This window comes from Misgurnus anguillicaudatus, chromosome 12, assembly GCF_027580225.2.
Source record: "Misgurnus anguillicaudatus chromosome 12, ASM2758022v2, whole genome shotgun sequence".
NCBI lineage: Eukaryota > Metazoa > Chordata > Actinopteri > Cypriniformes > Cobitidae > Misgurnus > Misgurnus anguillicaudatus.
In genome coordinates, this window is record NC_073348.2 from 13,687,542 (window position 1) to 13,702,702 (window position 15,161).

Below are 15,161 nucleotides of genomic sequence, written 5' to 3' on the forward strand. Positions count from 1 at the left end.
TTTGGATGATAAACTTTATACACACACATGAGGAAGATCTTCATTTATGTCTGGACATTATGGAAGAGAAGCGTTTATCTTTAACGTTACCCAAGAAGAACAATGGAAGAGGCACAGGAGGAGGATATATTCCTGAAGTAAGTCATTTATCCTCATTTATATTTGCTATTATGTAATACAGTGTTTCCGCTATATACATTGTACCGTGGCGGCCGCCACGCCTAAAACATCTCCGCCACGCGGTTGTGGATAGAAGGGATACGGCAAAGAAATCTCACCGGATGAGCACTGTTTTATTCTAATCCTTCACCCAAACCCAACTCTAAACCCAACATTTCACAGGATTTAGGATGTATTTGTATCTCATTTAGCCAGAGCCGCTGTTTTCATCCTAAAAATACCTCCAAATCTAATCCTAAACTTTTCGGCATTTGCTGTATCCCTTCTAGACAAAACCCACGGCGGCAGCTCGCAAAATAAAGCTACAGAAATGTCCGCCCTGCCAGAATGGCTGTTTTAAAAGATAAATTCCTTTCTGGATTTAGTTTCATGCACAAATAGATTTAAATCAACAGATGATGATTAGGCTACGTCTCTGTTTTGAGAAATAATAATAAAAAATAAGCCTACACAAAATATGTTACACTTAAATAATTATCAGATTGACAAACGAATAAAAAAGTATTTGAGTTTCTTTTTTGTGACGTGCTGTAAAACCAAAGCAGCAGAAAGTCATGTTTTTAATGATTTTAAATAAGCACAATTAGGGTTGGGTATCGTTTAAATTTGAACGATTCCGATTCCAATTCCTTGTTTCGATTCCGGTTCCTATCGATTCTCGATTCCGATTCTTTTAAGAGGCAGGGTCAAAAATGTTTAGTATATTTTAAATGAGCTAGCTAACCAATGGTCTTTCTAAAGGAAATAGTATGACCTTCTCCATCAATTTAAATTTTATAAACTTTTGACTTTTTATGAACTTTACTATTCATTTCTCACATGGCTGTTTTCAACTACAATATAAATATCAAATCTATGAACTTGAATATAAATATTATAAATTATGAATATAGTTTTACAGGGGTACACTTTCCTCAAGAGAGCTTTATTTTTGAAAACCTCATGAAAACACATTTACACATGAGTGTATGATGCTGCTGCAGGTACTTGAACATGTTACCGTGCTCCCATTGATGGCCTAACTAACATTCGCACTCTTAGCTCGTAAATTGTCTATGAAAAAATACATGGGCTAATTTGTTAGCTCAATGTTGGCACAAGGCATTCTTTTCAGGGATCGCAAAATCGCTAGGCCGACGTCCCGGGGCTATTGCGAATTCCTGTCGGGTTACCAAAATGCATCTTCGCTCTGCCCGTCGGGCTATCATAGGAAAAATATTTTAATGTTTTTGCATTCTCTCAGATTTTGTTAGGTAGTATGTACGGCGTCGTCTTGTCAGTCATTACTATCCTCACATAACAATAAGTGAAACTGAAAGCATAATTAAGCCCATTATTCCTTTCGTGTTCACATCTGAGATGCGCGCTCCTCTGCATCCCGGGTCCGCTCTTCACAAGTACGCGCTTGTTCTTGTGCTCAGCAAAAAGCGCGAACTCAAGTAATTTAAAAATAATAAGTCCTTTTGTTTTCAGAGACTAACATTGTTTTAGCTTTCTTTTTTCTACCAGGGATTTTGAAATTTAGCGAGCCCTCATTGTATATGTATTATTTTACTTACTTGATACGGACTGCAGTGCAGTCACTGCGGTGCCAAGCTGGGGGTCAGAGACAGAGGAAGAGGCAGCGGAGGACGGTCGGCGCAGCGCGTCAAAGACGGGGCACACATTTATTTCTACTCAATGAACGAGGTGCTTTATAACGTTCGACGTGCCTATGCACAAAACAGACGCTTCTTCATTGGTGTTCAGCGGTTTCTTTTTCCGGTCGGCGGACTGTGAATCGAAACTAGGAATCGAAATTTAAACTTTTGAACGATTCCGGGAAAATCGCAAAGCTAGTCCCGGTTCCAATCGACTCTCGATTCCCAAGCCTAAGCACAATGTTTTCTCCTTATTGTGAGTTTACACAAATAAAAATACACAATTTACAGTTTCGAATGTTGTTTTAATTTTATCTGTATGGCCATAAATTTAGTGTAATTTAAGGTGGAAGTTCATCACGCGTATGATGTTGACCGGCTCATATACACCAACGCAGCGCTGAGCTGCAAGAAATGACATGATTTAAAGGCGCTCTAAGGGAATTGAAGCGTTTTAGACCATAAAACATTTTTTGTTACATACCGGAAAAATCTCCTCACTATCTGCTTGCTGCCTGTCCGCTGATCAAACTGTAAAAAAACGCCATCTCTGTAGACAGCCCAGGCTTCACAAACGGCAATATCAACATAGTGGCCAAACCCAGCCAAACCTAGCATCACAAAACAAAGTATTCCAGCCAATAAACGACAAAAAGGATTTGGGGGTGGGGGTTGGGCGCGTTCATGAAAGCACGGAAGGGAGGGGGAGGAGTTAGCTACGCTCCGTCTGTTTGAAAACAGTTTCAAACGTCATAACTAACGTCTCGCAGATTCGCTTAGAGAGCCTTTAACATATTAGAGTTTTTGGACATTTATTTGTAATCAATGTACTCATATTATCAAGTTATCAGGCCATTAGTTATTCGGAATATAGGCTATAAGCGCAGCGCGCTGCTGACCGCTCAGCTGTCAATCTTCCGTTCTTCAGATCGACACTCACAAAGTTTCACATTAAATGATAAGATATTTGTACAAAAACAAAAGGCTAAATACTGAATACTACTCATATGCGACTGCAAGACATTAATAGTCAAATCTGTTTGTAAGGAAACTTACATTATTCCCGTGGAAGAGAAGGACGTTGGTAATAAAAACTTGAGGCAGACAGTGAGACGGTATCATCTGTTTTCAGACGAAACAGCAGGGTCGGGGTACCTGCGGGTGAACCGCATAATATTTGATGTAATGGCTGTAATAATAGGCTATTAATGTGTCATTTGCGTTGTAGATGCAGGTCGGGACTCAATAGGCAAGAGTAAACTGCGGTTCTAACATCCAAGACAAAAATTTGACTCGATTCCGATAGATAGCAGTTTTTAAATGGGCCGTGCCTATTTGTCTTTAAGCTCTGTCTGAACGAAGACCGTTAAAGGTTTATATTTAACTGCGTGATTCACGGTGTGACCAGGTCGGGGTCACAAGTCTTTATGTCAAACAAGCCGGGTGTGGAATAAAATTGCTGCTGATGTCGGAGACTGTTCGGGTGTTCTGTCAATCACAGCGGTGCGGATTATCAAACAGGATTCTGCGTGACTTTGCAACAGCTCTGTAACGCTAAACACCAACACGAACTTGCGCACTACATTAAAACTACAATGAAAGATCCGTCCAAAGCTATAAAACATATATTTTAAGAAAATTGTTTAGATCAAACATAGAAAAGCAATATGCTATAAATATAAGGAAAAGTAAATGACAGCATGAAATTATAAAAAAATACATGATAGTTTACTGAAGCCTATATTCTACATTTAAAAAAATAATGTACATTTATAATCATCATGGGCGCCCCCTGCTGCCACAGCTGGAAAAAATCCTAGAGGAAACACTGTAATATTCTTATGGCTTGTGCAGTTTAGCCTACATAAGCGACATCAGCAGACTGCACGCTTCTAATTGAAAAACTTTCGCATTGTAAACAAACAAGAACGCATGAACTCGCTTAAGGGTGGATAACTGTCTACATGCTGTACAGTAGGGGTGGAACAATACATGTATTTGTTTCGAACCGAATCGGTACGGGGGTCACGGTTCGGTGCATGAATTTAAACAGAGAATACACGGTATGAAAATAAAAAAACTTGCGTGCAAAATAATTAATGTAATGCGGAACTACTGTTAGATACGCGGGTTCTTTATGGACAGCTCATCTGTTGCCCCGCTTTAGCTCTGAAGCTCTGATTGGCGCCGATGCAGCCGAGCTCCGCCTCTGTATGCGCTCTATCAGAGCCCGTCTACATTCTCTGGCACTCTGCATTTTTTTTGTCACGTCGACGCTCACGCTGGTCCAGTCAGTTAGTGAGCAGCGATTGCGAGGATGGCAAGTGGTGTTCCACAAGAGTTAGACGCTCCGCCGGCCTCTTTAAGATCGCAAGTTTAGCAAAACTTCAGTTTTCCAGTCAGTTACAATAGTACAGGCGAGAGATTGGTGGAAAAGACGAGGACCTTGCGTCGGCGTTGTTCAGCAGTTGTTAGGTATGTGAGTGGAAATACATCTAATCAGGGCTCTCAAGTCTCACGCATTCACCTTGACGCACGCTTTTCAGTCAGTTCAAACGCCACACTTTGTATTTCTCACGCTGAGAAGTAGGAGATAAATTGTCCTGCTATATACAACAGGCATACGCAGGGCAGTTCTGTCGAGTTCAGCTGCTTTCAGGTTTTTTAGCATGCTCAACTTTACGCAGCGCCATCAGCGTCAAAGTACCGCGAGAAATCTTGCGGAGGAGGCTGATTTCAAATCGCTCTCGCGTTACTCTGACGTCATCCACTTGTCGTTTCTTGCAGCCCCTCGTGAAGTCGTACACACCTATTAATTCATCCTACAAGCCTATTTTTTTGTTCTTTAGTACATTGATATGAAATAAAAATGTAATTTTAAAATGTATTTAGGTAACACTTGTAATAATTTGAACCCATATTTGTATGAAAGATGAGTACAAGATTACTTAAACATTTTTGAAATACGAGATAGTATGTTAAATGCATTTCAGTTCATATTCATGACATCTCAAAATAACACTGATAAGGACACCTATGTTTTTAAGATTAGCTTAAGTACTAAAAAAATGCCTTCTTCATTTTTGTTTTGCTTTTCCCTCCATTGTACCGAAAGTGAATCGAACCGTGGCGCCTGAACCGAGGTACGAACCGAACCGGGACTTCTGTGTACCGTTCCACCCCTACTGTACAGTGTTAGTAATTCACTTTCGTATCCTTCATGGCAACTTCAGTAAGACTGCACTGCAGGATATTTTAAGTGTGTGCTTTAATATGATTCCATATAGTGTTTACATGCAACGCAATTCATTGCGCTTTACACGCGACACCCTTTTTATGAGCGCCGCATTTTTACTCGGAGACGCGAGCACTCGCGCACATGGACGCCATATACGATGCGTTTTTAAAGTTCATACGCGCTTACAGAAACGCATTAAAACATCGTTAAAAACAGAAGCTAGACGATCAGTCGATGGGCATCTGAAAACAGTCATCTGAAAACAGCTTTTTATATAACTAATCACTGCAGATGTTTATCTGAGATGTTCTGAATTTAGTTTACATGATAGTTTATCTGAATGTAGTGCTAATCAGTGATATTTACTCATCAGTTATGTATGTAAGCTTATGTGGTATTTCTCTGGACAATTTATGCTAACAGCTGTTTATACTCTCTTACAGGTCTGCATCCCTCTCATCAGTACAAAACTATGAAGTGGAAAAACATATTCACACTTTTTGGACATAAAAGGGGTTTTCACACTGCGCTTAACCCTGGGTTATCTTCATTCTAAACCCTGCTTTTAACCCTGGGTTAAGGAGCGTTTCACACCTGTAATTTGAAAGCGGTGTTAGCACCACTTTTTACCCAGGGTTATGAAACCCTGCTCTGGAGCAGGGTTAGCACCGCATTTGTGGTGTTAACCCCGCATTGTGGTGCCAAACGCATGCAGTGTGAAACGAAGCAGGGTTAGAATGTTATGACCCTAATTAAACACAGCTGAAGGAGCTAATCAAGGCTTGATAATTACAGACAGGTGTGTTGAAACTGGGTTGGAGACTCCTGACCCAGGGTTTAGGAATGCACAGTGTGAAACGTCAAATTATGAATACCCAGGGTTATCTCTTAACCCCTGGTTAAGTTTGAACAGTGTGAAACATGAAAAAAATAACCCAGGATTCCGTTAACCCTGGGTTTAGAATAACCCAGGGTTAACAATTTCAGGTGTGAAAAGCCCTAATGTAATATGGTAACATGAGCCACATGAAGTTTACAGCTCTGTAGTTTATCAGTTGTTTCTTAGTTTATACAAGTTTTTGAATAGGGTTTGTTTCCAAATAAACTGAAAATGTCTCACTGACCTTCATTTCTATTTTGATTATATTGTTAACTTGTTAATAAACCACAAACAAACATGTATACATTTGTACTCACATTTTTACTGTAGTTCCCTCTCACATTCCTGCCTAAAGGCTCATTATGCAGCTCATTATACGAGTCTTTTGTTTGTTAAGCTGTCAAACAATCCTTCTCGCATACGGCCCCTCTAAACAAAAAGTGTCTTACAATTTCTAAATCAATATATTGTTTTATGTAAATGAGTAGGCAGATTGATTTTCACATCATTTTAAAGAAAAAACTCTAGACTACTAGATTCTGTTTAGAAGTCTTGTGAAAACATGTTTAGTATGGGTTAGTGGACTTATATCAGTGAGCTAAAAATTTAGCTTTTTTAAAAACCACATTATTTTCTCAAATATACAAACATGTACATACATGTAGCTCATATAATATTGTAGCCCAGATTGTGCTGAACGCAGTGGTATGAGACACTTGCCATTATTATGTTTTAAAGCAACTGAAAAAAGACCAAATGTAAGAGCATGTCAGAACCTCTGACAGTGTCGCAAAATGGTCGGACCCCAGAGGGTTAACCCACAAAAAAAAAAAGAACTTGCTTGTTGTGTATGCTTGGTGCCAGGGGCGTTGCAATCAAAGGGGCGTACGCATCATGATGAAAAATAAAATATTTTTATTTAAAACACTCAAATAAAACTTAATTTTGAAGAAACTATGACAGAAAATGAACACATACTAGATTATTAATGAATTTATTGTTTTTACCTCTAACAGAAATAGCTACGTTATAAAGTGAAACTAAAGGGTTAATAAACACAAACGAAAGCAGATGTTGTAGAACGTCTGGCGAACGATGATAAATAGCGAAAAATTTTAAAAACTGATTATTTAATTACATTACAATTAAAGAAATGTGTAACTACTGTAGCATGTAAATAATGCACATAATGTGAGCAAAAGCGCTTAACAATTTGATCTAATCTAGGGGAGTGCCGGTTTCAGAATTCAGACGGTTATGACGCGAGTCAAATATGACGGTTCATAACATAACCGTCCGGGTGGGGGGGTATTTTGCACGTTGCGATGTTCGTCTGTTATAGGACAACTGACAAACGAGCAGACACTGACTAGCTACTTGCTCTGCGTTTATTTAAAATTAACAGCAAGACAACTAGAAGTTAATGTGCTATATAATAACCGTCACACTCCTAATCTAATCAACAGGCACGTAAAACCTAGCTAGCAGGTTCCTCAAACAACAAAATCACCAGCTAACTTACTTTAAATTTGCAAGAACAAACTAATACAATAAATAAATAAACCCAAAACATAAGTCCACTTACAATTCTCACGGACACGTGTTTTATCAACTGGCTAACCTCCAGACATGACGAACCACGTCTTTATCTCATTTCGGCCGAGTGGCGCACATCACACTGCGAACATGCTATTCTCCGAGATGCACTTGACGGCCTTTTGTGCAGCGAATTTTTTTTTGGAAGACTGTGTTTGTTTATGACATGATCATAAGGAGCGTGAAAATTAAAGAAGAAAACAATAGTGTGTGTGTGCAAATGCTGTCTATTTCCTTTGTATAATTGTTTGTAGTGGAGTGTCCTGTCTAAATATTTTCACACACATGCGCTGTTGTAAGCGGACTGTACGCGCATGGACGACCGCGGACCTCTTGATGGTGAAAATTACCTCATGCGGATGGCGCGCATACACGGACGTCCCTAGTATACCTTTGGCTTTATACAGCGTCTATGGAAGGCACATTAAATTTGTCATTGTTCTCTCTTTTGCCTAGCGTTTTAAGGACATTTCCTTGTCTGATGGCATAAATGACATAATGAATGACAATACATTACAAAGACAAATATATATACAGTTAAATAAATAGTATTTATATACAATATAAAGAGTATGCCACGTTAAAAAAAAACATTAGGATTTAGAAATGTTTGATTGGATGTTTGTTGATTTTTGGTGGTAAATTATTTGTTTAGAATAACTGATTAATCGATAAATTAGTCGATAGATTAGTTGTTATAAAAATAGTTATTAGTGGCAGCCTTACCTAATATATACAAATATCAGCCAATATATTGGTATTAGTATCGTTATTCTCATCAGCCCCCCCTCATCAGTTTAACATGCATTCATTAGCCATGTTTCCCTGCATATGAACAGGTGTCTGTAAATGAGTCCCTCTGTAGACTTTTCCCAGTCTCAGATGAGCTATCCCATCAAGCCCTGCACAATTATTGGATATGCAACTTTATTGGTGCTAAAACAACATTTTTATCAAACTATTGGACTCTGGGGTGAAGATGAGGGATAGTGTTGGGGATTGCCCAACATTTTTACCAACCCATGTTCCTCTGATTTTTGGTATTTAATGGTTGGGGAAATGTACATTGTAAGACTATGTTTGTTTGACAGGAATGCTGTTTTAAGACCAATAAAAGATTTGTATATACAAAAATAAACTATAAATAAGCAGTGGCGGAACTAGAATTTTTTTAATGAGGTAGCCAGGGGGTGGCCAAAGCTACTTTTAGGAGTCCACAGACCATGAAAGAAAATGACATGTAACCATGTATCAAGAAAGCATAAATGAATCTTTTGATCGCATTAGATGTAAACATAATAAGGGTGAATTTTAAATCTTTCTACTGTATTTCTTACATCTGATTTACTGTCTGTTAAAGGGATTCACCCAAAAATGAAAATTCTGTCATCATTTACTCACCCTTATGTTGTTTTAAACCTGTATTTTATTTTAATAAACACAAAAGAAGATATTTTGATAAATGATGGTAAGCACACAATTAATGGTATATCCATTGAATTCCATTATGTTGTTTTTATTCCTACTGTGGAAGTCAAAGGTTAACAGCTGTGTGCATACCATCATTTATCAAAATATCTTCTTTTGTGTTCATAAGAAAAAAGAAATTCGTACAGGTTTAGAACAACATAAGGATGTAAAAATTTTCATTTTGTGAACTATGCCTTTAATGAAGCAAAAGATCAGGAAATCTAAACTCCATGATAAACCTTAAACTTACTTCAAATAGCAGAGCTCAACACAAAGGATGTTTGCATTAATCTTTATTTACGAAGATACAGAAGATGCAAAAGTTTTCTTTTTTCTTTTGATATTTAATTAACTTTAATGACAGAGAGACTTCAACAGGTTAGGCTAAGACCGAATGCAATAAAATGTTTATTCGTTTAAGACGTACAGAAACCAAATGTTTAGTATGAAAATTACCAAGACAGCTATTTTGACATATGAGCACTTCTCCGTTTAAGCCAAAAAGACGCGAATATGAAGTCGTTTAAGCTCTGGCTGTACACGCGCACTATCGGATATGCGCGTCGCGCTTTCAAGTTCAATGTGGCAATCCAGCCGAATTAACAATTATACAGTAGCCTATAAAGATCACGTCAAGAATGAAAACATGGTGCTGGGTTTTGTTGTAAAAAGAATTGGCAATCTTAGACTTTGTTCAGTCCACAAGACAATTACCACACTTCCAGCATATACGGTGAAAATAAATCATGTAGTATTAGCAAAATGTACGACTTCACTTACATCATTTTAAAGATTCCAAGCATTATGTAGACATGACATGTATCTTCTGATGGTATGAAAAGTATTCGTTAAGTTACAGTAATTTTTCTGACGCGTTTTTGAAAAGACGTCACTGATGGAGAGATAACAGAACACGCATTGATTATGTATATTTTCTTAATTTGGTGAAAAGCACAACATTCAGTTTTATAGACACACAGAAAAATGTCACTTGAACGTTTTAAATGATGTATAAATCATATCTCTATGTCCAAAATCAGCAGAGTAATCCAAGTCTCTTTGCGCAGTGATTGAAAAATAAAGAGTTTGCGCCGCGACCGCAGGGAGGGTTAATATTCATAATGTTTGTTTTTAACAATGTGCTGCGCTGCCGCACGTCGAAAATAAACGATTAAGTGAAAGAAGCGCATTTAATTTGGGGTGGCACACGGGGTGGCCAGTGACATGTCAAGGGTGTCCAGTGCCACCCTGGACACCCCTCTGGCTCCGCCACTGTAAATAAGTTTTATTAATAATAAAGTTGTATACACTAAGATACTTTTTGAAAGAAAATAACAATGAACAACACTTTAACAGTTTTTTTTCTTGGTTAATATTAATTTCTAAACATAGCAATACTTTAGGCAAGCATTGCCATAAAATTCCACACAATAATAGTTATCTGTTTACATTAAACTCATTTTTCTTACACTGACAAACAAAAGTAGGTTTTGGGAAACCATAGCAACAAGAACCATCCTTTAAACAAGCATTGCAATGTCTAGCCAACTAACTTGAGGGATTCCGATCTTGGGATCAGTTCATCTCTTCTGTAGGCTATAGATTACAGTATAGATTTCCTTTTCAAAGGCTACATCAAATTCCAAAATAGTCATTAAGATTAGGTAAGTAACAATTTATGCATTTTCATCAAGATATTTATATCGTTCAATGCAACGTCATATTAATATAAATATTCATTCACAAGAGTTGTATCTGTCAGCCCAGCATAATTCCCATATGAAATGATTGCACGACAAACCACATATTTATTTCAAATCCATCTGACCACAGTGCTGGTTGTTATTTCGCGTAAAAAGACTCATCGTATAATTTCTCATTGGAACTTCTCCCTGTAGTGTAAGATGCAAATGCACCACTGTCACGTAAAGCCACGAGGACAAGTGTCCATCATTATAGAGGCAATCCACGAGAACACTTGTTTCCAACATGTAGATATGCCAGCTGTCCCAAGTACTAGATGGTTTACTATTAAGGGATTGCTAAATGTTTATGCTTATTTAATATAAAATATAAATAATTCTGCATCTCAAAAAATTTTGCCGTTTCCCTGTCAACAATTTTAAATGGATGCACATGATCACTGGACGCACGAGACAATAGCAGGTTGCAACTACCACATGCTTCATCGTTTCACCCCTCCGACCTCCTCTAACAACTTACCGCGCGATTGATGTGTATTATTCCCGTATTAATCCATCAACGATTAACGTGGATGCAGATAACCGCTACTCCATATTTTGTGTTTTCATGGCGTTACATTGACGCCGGGTTCGATGTTTGATTGAAGATAAGCGATTAGAGGCGATCGTGAATGCTACAGGAGTTCACACACACGCTGATGCTGAGACGAGTGGGGGGCGGGGCCGAGAATCGACCAACTATGGCAAAGGCATCACTCATGAATATTAATGACGCAACGCGCTCCTCGCCCAGTAAGATGAACTGTATATTTAATATTCATAATATACGCCTTTGCAGTAGTAGTATTCGTAATTTCACATTACAAGTATTGGGAATGCGAATGGTTTTTTTTTCAATCTAAGCAACAATGTATATTATCAAACCAAATACTTAAAATAATTGCTTTACGAATCAATTGAAATTCGATCGAAACATTAAAAAAGACGTTCGCTCATGCATAGAGCAGGAACCCCCGTTGGTTTTCCAAAACCAATATGTACACGAGCTTACCGTGAGACTTCGACTGGTCACCACCACCAGTGCAGCTGACTACATTTTCGTTTGCTCCTGAATTATTAATTAGAAAAGGGGATAAGAGAGCGCAGACGCTCTTGGTGAAGCTGGCATACAGTAGTGTAGCGTAACCGAGATTGTAAAAGAAGAACAATTAAATATCGGGCGCGATGTATACAATACTGTAGGTAAACAAATAAAAACAGCGCAGACGGAACGCCAGTGTTAATGCCTGCAGCAGAGAATAGGGTTTCATTCAGAAGTAGATGATAATTTGTCATGGCAAGCGCTACACACGCATCTGTTTGCGGCGAGGATGTGCTGTCAGGCGTTTAATTATATGCAGTTTGGACAAAAGGACTGGAGGAATGCGGCGAGTGCATGTTGCTCTCTCTCTCTCTCTCTCTCTCTCTCTCTCTCTCTCTCTCTCTCTCTCTCTCTCTCTCTTTGTGTGTGTGTGTGTGTATGTGTGTGTGTGTGTGTGTGCGTGCGTGCGTGCGTGCGTGCGTGCGTGCGCGCGCCTCAGGCAAGCAGCTCTGCGGGGAAAGACCTTCCTTCGTGTTTAATCATTGACTATAAAGCTCATACTGCAACCAATTTGACACTTTAAAATCTTGTACGGTTTTATAAAATGCATCTTATTTACCATCTTTATAGGACATATTTCACGAATAACACAAATTATGCACAGATTATGGGATATACATACATACATAATAATAATAATAATAATAATTATTATTTATTATTTTATATATAATTCACTGTATAGGTTGTGCAAAAAGCAAATCTGTATAAATGGCTATAGTATAATAAAGGTTTGAGAGATGTGTTGATCATAAATGTTTCATAAATATTTAATTTATTTATTCTAATTTATTTATATTCTAATTTTTTTAATCACATTTTTTTTTTAATTCTGTATTTAACTGCAAAATGTTTATGCATTGGCCTTGTGAACCACCAACTCCAGAGTCCAGAGCAAAATTACTTACTGCCATTCATATTAATTTCCTACTTTTGTTTTGAAAGTGTGTACATGACAGTATTTGAGCATAATCATGAAGATTCTGTGAAGTTTATTTACATAGGCTACTGTATGGATGCATCTAAGCCTGAAAACTGGCTTTGTGTTCCCGTTATATAGACAGTTTCTTCGGACACACATGCGTTGTCGCAGTTATGCGTCTGGATGGAACTTCTGGTCTTTGTTTGCTTAATGGTCTGACACGTGGCTAAACTGAACTCTGGAACAAATACCTTGTCAAGTAGTACACATTTTATACAGTAACATTAGTTAAGTGTAGTTTTTGATACACTTTAGCTATGATTTGAACTAAGATAATCTACTTCTTGTTTATTTTGCTTGTTGTCAGAATTAAAGCCTTTACATAAACAGAGAATAGCTGTATTTAGCAAAACATTACTTTTTTGGAAGTAAAGGATATAAATATATTTTACTGTGAAAATCTGTATAATGTACTTTCACAGTAAAATATTGTTAAAATTATGGTTTTCTTTTAAACAATTATGTTGTTCTTGTTTTTGTTACAATTTACGTTCATTACAGTGTTTGTGTTGCATTTTATGTTGTTAAATAAGTCATATATTTCTGTTAATGAAATAAGCAGTTAAAAATGGTAAAGAATACAATTGTGCAATGACCCGATAGTTGTCAACAGTGATTATGGGTAAATGTTTGTTATGCATTGATGTAGTAACAGGCAGCTCATGAGACCATACAAAATTTCTAGAAACATTGCATAAGGTCCTGAATTGCAGCCCTGCCAAGTAGTTTAGTAGTGGGTGTTGAATTGTTTTTGTAATAATATTTTGAGATTGTAATGTTATTGAATTCAGCCTATAGATATTTATAAGTTTTACAGTATTCACAGTTTTTTCTTTGCCAAATCAGTTAGCCAATTACCTGATTATGTATACTGCTTGCTTCAAAATTAAAAGTGGCTCAATTTGTATATATTTAAGAGTTCACAGAGCTACATATATACATATTCTTGGGGTCTTGCTTATTTAACCTTAAAACGCCACTGAAAAAAATGTTCATTCAATTTACTTAATTTTTTAAGGTAAGTGGTCGCAATCAATTTATTTAAATGCGCTCTAAGCGAATCTGTGTGACATTACATTTTGTTGATGTTTGAACTGTTTTCAAACAAACGGAGCGTAGCTAACTCCTCCCCCTCCCTTTCGTGCTTTCATGAATGCGCCTAACCCCCAAATCCTTCTTGCCGTTTATTGGCTGGAACACATGTTTGCTGTATGTAACAAAAATGTTTTATGGTCTAAAACGCGTGAATTCGCTTAGAGCCCATTTAAGCTATACATTTAAACAAAAAAAAATGTGAAAAACAAAACAAAACAAAAAACTTTTGTTTAAATGTAGCTTAAATAAATTGATTGCGAACACTTACCTAATTAAGTAAATTGAATGAATTATTTTTTTCAGTGCAGGGTACGTGGTGTTCTTTATACACAGAGCCCAACTGCTATTGGCTTAGATATTCAGTTTGTATCAAATAGTACAAACTCAGCAGCACACTACACTAAGGGGTTACCATGGTGATGTAGGAGACAAGCATATAGGTATCTCAGAACAGGCTTTAAATCAATGTGTAGACAGTTTGGCTGAGCCAATAGTTTGTAAATGAGACTCCAGGGAGATCAACCCAGCCTGAAAATTGGGATTGTGTCCAAGTTATTCTCTGCCTCATTCTCAGCTCTAAATGTACTATCTTGGCACAAGACAACTGTCACCGTTCTACAATGCACTAAAGAGTTCTTTGATTTTTCTTCAATTTTTTTTTAAAGAGCACCTATTTCGTTGCTAAAAACAATGTTATTTTGTGTATTTGGTGTAATACAATGTGTTTGCGTAGTTTATGGTTAAAAAACATATTTTCCACATACCGTACATTTTTGTAGCTCCAGATTACACTCTCTTCCTGGAATGCCTGATTTGAAAAGCGTTTTGTCTCTGATTGGCCAACTATTCTGTACATTATGATTGGCCTAAATACCTCTGACGTCAGCCGGAAACGTGACGCTCCTTACCATGTTTGAAAGATTCGGTTGCTAACAGGAGTTAACTTACAGGCTGTAAATCCAAAGCAAGAGGAATTATGATAATGTTGGTCTTGTACATCACCAATTCCATGAAGTAAACTGCTGCCTACAATCCGTGTGTTTGTTGTGGTCCAAGAAAAAGATTTACATTGGAGATGATAACTCGCATCATTGTTTAATTTGGGGTTTGTACCTTTTGCATATCATTAACATGAACTAATACACACTTTCACACCAAAGATAATTTAAAAACGTTAATCGGACAAAATGTGCTCTTTAATCTATTTGGCGTATGTGCTTGTTTAATATTTATACA

At 37.4% G+C, this 15,161-nt stretch overlaps 1 protein-coding gene across 3 annotated transcripts in view; it reads right to left on the minus strand.

Annotated features, from left to right (window-relative positions):
- plppr1 (phospholipid phosphatase related 1) overlaps nucleotides 1-12,004 on the minus strand; it is a 78,017-nt gene extending 66,013 nt beyond the window's left edge. Inside the window, exon 1 of one of the 3 annotated variants that reach the window (XM_055209220.2) lies at nucleotides 11,759-12,004. The gene's annotated coding sequence lies outside the window, so the exon portion shown is untranslated. Of the gene's footprint in view, nucleotides 1-11,227; nucleotides 11,424-11,758 lie in introns of those variants that run through there. The other 2 variants (XM_073873982.1, XM_055209218.2) reach the window with 2 other exon arrangements.
- Nucleotides 12,005-15,161: the final 3,157 nt, after the last annotated feature.